The sequence below is a fragment of the Heterodontus francisci genome, unplaced genomic scaffold (assembly GCF_036365525.1).
Source record: "Heterodontus francisci isolate sHetFra1 unplaced genomic scaffold, sHetFra1.hap1 HAP1_SCAFFOLD_591, whole genome shotgun sequence".
NCBI lineage: Eukaryota > Metazoa > Chordata > Chondrichthyes > Heterodontiformes > Heterodontidae > Heterodontus > Heterodontus francisci.
In genome coordinates, this window is record NW_027140238.1 from 408,238 (window position 1) to 416,482 (window position 8,245).

The following is an 8,245-nucleotide window of genomic DNA, read 5'->3' on the forward strand; positions in this document are numbered from 1 at the left end:
AAGTTTGCAGATGACACAAAGATGAGTGGCAGAGCAAAGTGTGCAGATGACTGTGAAACTTTGCAGAGGAACATAGATACATTGAGTGAGTGGGCAAAGGTGTGGCAGATGGAATACAATGTTAATAAATGTGAAGTCATTCATTTCGGTAGGAGTAACAGGAAAAAGGATTATTACTTGAAAGGTAAAAAGTGGCAGCATGCTGCTATGCGGACGGACCTGGGTGTCCACGTGCATGAATCGCAGAAGGTTGGTCTGCAGGTACAGCAAGTAATTAGGAAGGCAAATGGAATTTTGTCCTTCATTGCTATAGGGATTCCGTTTAAAAGCAGAGAGGTTATGTTGCAGCTGTATAAGGTACTGGCGAGGCCGCACCTGGAGTACTGTGTGCATGTTTGGTCTCCTTACTTGAGAAAGGATGTACTGGCACTGGGGAGGGTGCAGAGGAGGTTCACTAGGTTGATTCCGGAGTTGAGGGGGTTGGCTTATGAGGAGAGACTGAGTAGATTGGGATTATTTTCATTGGAATTCAGAAGAATGAGGGGGGATCTTATAGAAACATATAAAATTATGAAGGGAATAGATAAGATACAAGTGGAGAGGATGTTTCCACTGGCAGGTGAAGCTAGGACAAGATGGCATAGCCTCAAGATTAGAGGGAGCAGATTTTGGACTGAATTAAGAAGGAACTTCTTCACTCAGAGGGTTGTTAATCCATGGAATTCCTTGCCCAGTGAAGTAGTTGACACTTCTTCAGTAAACGTTTTTAATGCTAAGCTAGATATCTTTTTGAACAATAAAGGAATTAAGGGATACGGTGAGAATGCGGGTAAGTGGATCTGAGTCCACGAAAAGATCAGCCATGATCTTATTGAATGGTGGAGCAGGCTCGAGGGGCTGGACGCCCTACTTCTTATCCTAGTTCTTATGATCTTATGGGAGAGAGAGATACAGAGACAGGGAAGAGAGATACAGAGACAGGGGAGAACGATACAGAGACAGGGGAGAGAGATACAGAGGCAGACACACACACAGAGTTGGAGGTTGCTGTCTGAACCCTTTTATCCTTCGGTTTATTCACTGTCGTTTGTCGGTATGTGGGTGTTGCTGAGAGAGTGTCTGTGTAACTGAGGGCAATTCCTGGGCTCTTGCTGTGCTGGAGTTGGCAGGTTAAACAGAGAGAGAGAGAGAGAGAGAGAGAGACAGGCGGAGTGTGAGTGAGGGAGGGAAGGCAGAGAAAGATGGGGAAAAGCAGAGAGAGAGGGAGAAATATCCATGCTCAAAACCTTGGTATTCTGCATGCTGAAGTGTCACCATTGCTGGGACCTTGCTGTGCACAGCTTGCCTGCAGAATTCCCTGCATTGTAACTGTGACTGCATTTTCGAAGTGAATTATTTGTGCGTAAAGTTCTCCTGAAGGCCTGGAATTAAAGTCCTGAGCTTGAAGCCGGTATAAGTCCCGAATAATGCTAGTGTTTTGGGCAGTGCCGTGAATTTGAGAGTGAAATGAAATGTGCAGCATCCATTTGAATTGAGAGTGAGGGTCTGAGAGTGGATTTCTCTGCCTCCGTCTCTCCATCTGACTCTCTGAATGAGAGCAACAGGAGGGAGACATAGGAAAGTGAGGGAAACATACAGGGAATCAGAGGGGTAGCCAGCTGTTATCACACTGCTGCTTGTGGGATCATGCTATGCATTTGGTGTGACAGAATCAGCAGCTTGTTCCCAGTTTAAAAAGGGCACTTTGCCCTTCCTGGGGCCTGAAATTTGGCTATTATCAGCTTACTGCTTGTGGGATCTTGCTGTGCATCTAGTGGCTTGCAGCATTTCCTACATGACAACAATGAGGACACTTTAAAATTCAGCATCCTGAGGGTCTGAGTGTGGATTTCGCTGTGTTTTTACAAGAATTTTACAATAATTACAAGAGCTGAACGTGAAGCTGGATAAAGACTTGTTATAAGTTTAAAGATGGAGTTTAGCATTTTCTGAGGACTGTGATGGGATATCTGGCTATCATCACATGTTGGAATCCTGCTGTGCATACATACCCTGCAACAATACTTACATTACAACATTGAGGCAGAAACAGATGGAGAGAAAAAGAGAGTGAGAGATGCTGGAGGTGGCAGTTTAAATGCAGAGAGAGAGAGAGAGGTGGAGTGTGGGTGAGGGATAGAAGGCAGAGAAAGATGGAGAAAGACAAAGAGAGAGAGAGAGAAATCCACACTCAAAATCTTGGTAAACTGAATTTTGAAGTGTCACCATTTCTGGGATCTTGCTGTGCACAGCTTGCCTGCAGAAATCCCTGCATTGTCACAGTGACTGCATTTCAGAAGTGAAGTCTTTGTGTGTAAAGCTCTCCTGAAGGCCTGGAATTTATGTCCGGAGCTTGAAGCCGGTATGATTCCCGAATAATGCTGATGTTTTGGGCAGTGCCGTGAATTTCTCTGTCTCTCTCCATCTGTCTCTCTGAATGCGAGTAACAGGAGGGAGAGAGATGCAGGAGATTGAGGGAAACAGGGAGGGAATCAGAGGGGGAGAGGAGGGGTAGCCGACTGTGATCACATTGCTGCTTGTGGGATCTTGCTGTGCACCAATGGCCTACAGCATTTCCAACATTGCAACATTGATGAGCACTTTAAAAATTAATTCATTGAGTGTCAAATACTTCTGTGAATCAGCAATGAAATGGGTGAAATGTGAAGATTTGTCAAGGCTTGTTCTCATTCCGGAATAATGCTGGTGTTTTAGGCTGTGGGCTGAATTTGACAGTGAACTGAAACACCTGGGGTCCATTTGAATTCAGATTTTCAGGGATGGGAATGTGGATTTCTCTCCCTATGGAGAGAGGGGATGGGGGTCAGCAGTGTTTGTGTGTTTTTACAGTGAGGCAGCAAGAGATGGAGAGAGATACAAAGAGAAATAGAGAGAGACAGAGAGAGAGACAGCAGGAAATGACAGGGTAAACACATCCACACTTCCCAGTCTTTGGCTCTGAGGCAGGGGATCGGTTTGTAAGACGGGGAGTCACTGAGAGATTGTTTTATGTGAGTGAGTGAGAGAAAGAGCCCTGGGCTCTTCCTGTGTTTTATTTCTGTGCAAAAATGCTTTGCTTTGTTTCAATCAATTTTATTTCTCTTATTCCCAAGGAGAATCTTTTCAGAAGCTGCAGCTGTGATGATGCAGAGGGAACATATTTTGGCCACGTGGAATTCTCAGATGAGAGCTTTAACCAGAGAGGGAAAATAATAATAAATATATATTTGTCATTGTCAAATTCATTTCTAGATGCAGAAAAGAATACTGTGTGTTTTTGAGGCTGATAGAGAAACAAAAGGCTGGAAATGCTCAGTATTTCAGATTTCCAGCATCCGCAGTATTTTGATTTTGTGTTTTCGGGGGTCTGTGGATTTCTTACCACAAGGGAGGGGGCTGGAGGGTGCTCCGAAGGGAATAGTTTGGGAAGCGCTGCTCCAGAACTGTCAATGTAATCCTGTAGATTTCCCTCTCCCCATCTCTTGCTGCAACTTGTTCCCTGCACCTTCCTCCTTGTTCCCAGCTCTGTTTATTCACGTCTTTAAATCCCTATCGCTGTATCTCTCAACATCCTTTCTATCTCTGCCCCTCTCCAGAGTCTCACAAGTTTCCATTGTCACTCTCTTTCTGCGACTCTCTGCATCTTTATCTGTCTCTCTCTCAGTCTATTTCTTCTCTCACTTAGTTCCAAATCCCTGAATCTTTCCATCTCTGTTCCTCCTTTCCTGCAAGATTATCTCTGCATTTCCCTCCCCACTGTCCCGGGACACCGCTCTCTATTCTATAAACACATCTTACTTTGTATCTCTGCCACTGCTCTTCTTTCTGTCTCTGCATCTCTCTCTTTGTCTGGAATCCTTCTCAATATCTACATCGCTGCTGCATTATCTCTCTGCACCTCCAGCTCTCTCTCTTTCTGTATGTCTCCATTTCTCTCTCTGCCCTTCTTGGTATTTCTGACCCTCTGTTCTCAGTTTCTCTCTCGCTGGTTTCTGACACCAAGCATGTCATTCTCCATCTCCCTTTCCATTTATTTCTCTCTCTCTCTGTTATGTCCTAATCCCGGGATCTGTTTTCTGTGTCTCTGTCCCTCTGTCTGGGGGTGGGACAGGATCAAAGGGCTGAATGGCCTCCTCCCATCCCTGTGCCAGTCAGCGCGTGTGTGTTTGTGTGTGTGTCTCCCTCTGTTTGATTCCCAGAAGCCGATGGCGAGAACAGGTGAAACACCTTTCTGTAGAGAGGGATGTGTCTGGGGCTGGGATCCACCTGTGCGTTAAATGCTCAAAATGCCAGTTCGCCTTGGGGGATTGTTCCCAGGGGGATATTTAGCTGGGAGTCTGTCACCGGGGGGCTATTTAGAATGGAGTCTGTTCCTGGGGGGGTATTTAGATGGGAGTCTGTCCCCGGGGGGGTATTTAGATGGGAGTCTGTTCCTGGGGGGGTATTTAGATGGGAGTCTGTCCCCGGGGATGTATTTAGATGGAAGTCTGTCCGCGTGGGGGGTATTTAGATGGAAGTCTGTTCCTGGGGGGGGGGGGGGCGGGGGTATTTACATGGGGTTTTGTTCCGGGGGGGGAAATATTGAGATTGGGTTCTGTTCCCGGGTGAGTATTTAGATGGGAGTCTGTTCTCGGGGAGGTATTTAGAAGGGGGATTGCTCCCAGGGGGTAGTTAGTTACTATTGAATCTGCTTCCACTGCCCTTTCAGACAGCTCATTCCAGATCACAACAAATCACTTTGTAAAAAAACATTTCTCTTTCCCTCATTTCCCCTCTGGTTCCCCCTGCCGATTATCTTCAAATTGTGTCCGTCTGGTTACCGACCCTCCAGCCACTGGAAACGATTTATTTTTCACATAAAAGCTGAATAATCGCATCCTTGATTTGAACTCCCTGTCTGTGTTAAGAAAGCCCAGGATCCTGAATGGAAAAGAAGAGGAGGAGAGGGGAGAATGCGAATTGTAGGGACTGGAGAGAAGGGGAAGGGACAATTGGAAAGGAGAAGGCTGAGCAATGGAAAGCAGAAAGGATAAGGGAGATGGGGAGAAGGGGCGGGGGGACGGGTAGAAGGAGGAATGTTAGAGAATGAAAGTAGAAATGAAGGCAGGAGAGAGGGAAGGGCAGAGGGAAAATGGGAAAGTGGAAAAGCGTAAAGAGCGATTTACAAAAAGGGGAAGGAGAGCTGGTTAAAAAGGAGTGGAAGAGGGGAGAGGGGTATGAGAGAGCAGGGAGGTGATGGAGGAGAGGAGAGAGGGAGGAGATACGGACAAGGGAGAAGGGGAGACAGACGAGGGGAGGAGAAATGAGGAGAGAAGTGGGGGAGAGATAGAGGGAGGGAAGGGGAAGGGGTGCTGGAAAATACTCTCACCTTCTGGCCCATTGGGCTGGGGATTCATACTATCAATCAAAGAACAAAGAACAAAGGACAAAGAAAATTACAGCACAGGAACAGGCCCTTCGGCCCTCCAGTCCGACGCCGATCCAAATTAGAATTAGAATATTACAGCGCAGTACAGGCCCTTCGGCCCTCGATGTTGCGCCGATCATCTGACCTACACTATTCCATTTACATCCATATGTCTATCCAATGACCACTTAAATGCCCTTAAAGTTGGCGAGTCTACTACTGTTGCAGGCAGGGCGTTCCACGCCCCTACTACTCTCTGCGTAAAGAAACTACCTCTGACATCTGTCCTATATCTTTCACCCCTCAACTTAAAGCTATGTCCCCTCGTGTTTGCCATCCTCATCCGAGGAAAAAGACTCTCACTATCCACCCTATCTAACCCTCTGATTATCTTGTATGTCTCTATTAAGTCACCTCTCCTCCTCCTTCTCTCTAACGAAAACAACCCCAAGTCCCTCAGCCTTTCCTCGTAAGACCTTCCTTCCATACCAGGCAACATCCTAGTAAATCTCCTCTGCACCCTTTCCAAAGCTTCGACATCCTTCCTATAATGCGGTGACCAGAACTGCACGCAATACTCCAGGTGCGGCCTCACCAGAGTTTTGTACAGCTGCATCATGACCCCGTGGCTCTGAAACTCGATCCCACTACTAACAAAGGCTAACACACCATATGCCTTCTTAACAGCCCTATTAACCTGGGTAGCAACTTTCAGGGATTTATGTACCTGGATACCAAGATCTCTCTGCTCATCTACACTACCAAGAATCTTCCCATTAGCCCAGTACTCTGCATTGCTGTTACTCCTTCCAAAGTGAATCACCTCACACTTCTCCGCATTAAACTCCATTTGCCATCTCTCAGCCCAGCTCTGCAGCCTATCTATGTCCCTCTGTACCCTACAACACCCTTCGACACTATCCACAACTCCACCGACCTTCGTGTCATCCGCAAATTTACTAACCCACCCTTCTACACCCTCATCCAGGTCGTTTATAAAAATGACAAACAGCAGTGGCCCCAAAACAGAACCTTGCGGTACACCACTAGTAACTAAACTCCAGGATGAACATTTGCCATCAACCACCACCCTCTGTCTTCTTTCAGCTAGCCAATTTCTGATCCAAAGCTCTAAATCACCTTCAACCCCATACTTGCGAATTTTCTGCAATAGCCTACCGTGGGGAACCTTATCAAACGCCTTACTGAAATCCATATACACCACATCCACGGCTTTACCCTCATCCACCTGTTTGGTCACCTTCTCGAAAAACTCAATAAGGTTTGTGAGGCACGACCTACCTTTCACAAAACCGTGCTGACTATCGCAAATGAACTTATTCTTTTCAAGATGATTATAAATCCTGTCTCTTATAACCTTTTCCAACATTTTACCCACAACCGAAGTAAGGCTCACAGGTCTATAATTACCAGGGCTGTCTCTACTCCCCTTCTTGAACAAGGGGACAACATTTGCTATCCTCCAGTCCTCCGGCACTACTCCTGTCGACAATGACGACTTGAAGATCAACAACAACGGCTCTGCAATCTCCTCCCTGGCTTCCCAGAGAATCCTAGGATAAATCCCATCTGGCCCAGGGGACTTATCTATTTTCACTCTTTCCAAAATTGCTAACACCTCCTCCTTGTGAATCTCAATCCCATCTAGCCTAGTAGGCTGTATCTCAGTAATCTCCTCGGCAACATTTTCTTTCTCTACTGTAAATACTGACGAAAAATATTCATTTAACGCTTCCCCTATCTCCTCTGATTCCGCACACAACTTCCCACTACTATCCTTGATTGGCCCTGTTCTAACTCTTATCATTCGTTTATTCCTGATATACCTATAGAAAGCCTTAGGGTTTTCTTTGATCCTATCCGCCAATGACTTCTCGTGTCCTCTCCTTGCTCTTCTTAGCCCTCCCTTTAGATCCTTCCTGGCTAGCTTGTAACTCTCAAGCGCCCTAACTGAGCCTTCACGTCTCATCCTAACATAAGCCGCCCTCTTCCTCTTGACAAGCGCTTCAACTTCTTGAGTAAACCACGGCTCCCTTGCTCGACAACTTCCTCCCTGCCTGACAGGTACATACTTATCAAGGACACGCATTAGCTGCTCCTTGAATAAGCTCCACATTTCGTTTGTGCCCATCCCCTGCAGTTTCCTTCCCCATCCTACACATCCTAAATCTTGCCTAATCGCGTCATAATTTCCTTTCCCCCAGCTATAATTCTTGCCCTGTGGTATATACCTGTCCCTGCCCATCGCTAAGGTAAACCTAACCGAATTGTGATCACTATCGCCAAAGTGCTCACCTACATCTAAATCGAACACCTGGCCGGGTACATTACCCAGTACCAAATCCAATGTGGCATCGCCCCTGGTTGGCCTGTCCACATACTGTGTCAGAAAACCCTCCTGCACACACTGGACAAAAACAGACCCATCTAAAGTACTCGAACTATAGTATTTCCAGTCAATATTTGGAAAGTTAAAGTCCCCCATAACCACTACCCTGTTACTCTCGCTCCTGTCGAGAATCATCTTCGCTATCCTTTCCTCTACATCTCTGGAACTATTCGGAGGTCTATAGAAAACTCCCAACAGGGTGACCTCTCCTCTCCTGTTTCTAACCTCGGCCCATACTACCTCAGTAGACGAGTCCTCAAACGTCCTTTCTGCCGCTGTAATACTCTCCTTGATTAACAATGCCACACCCCCCCCCCCTCTTTTACCCTCTTCTCTGTTCTTACTGAAACATCTAAATCCAGGAACCTGCAACATCCATTCCTGCCCCT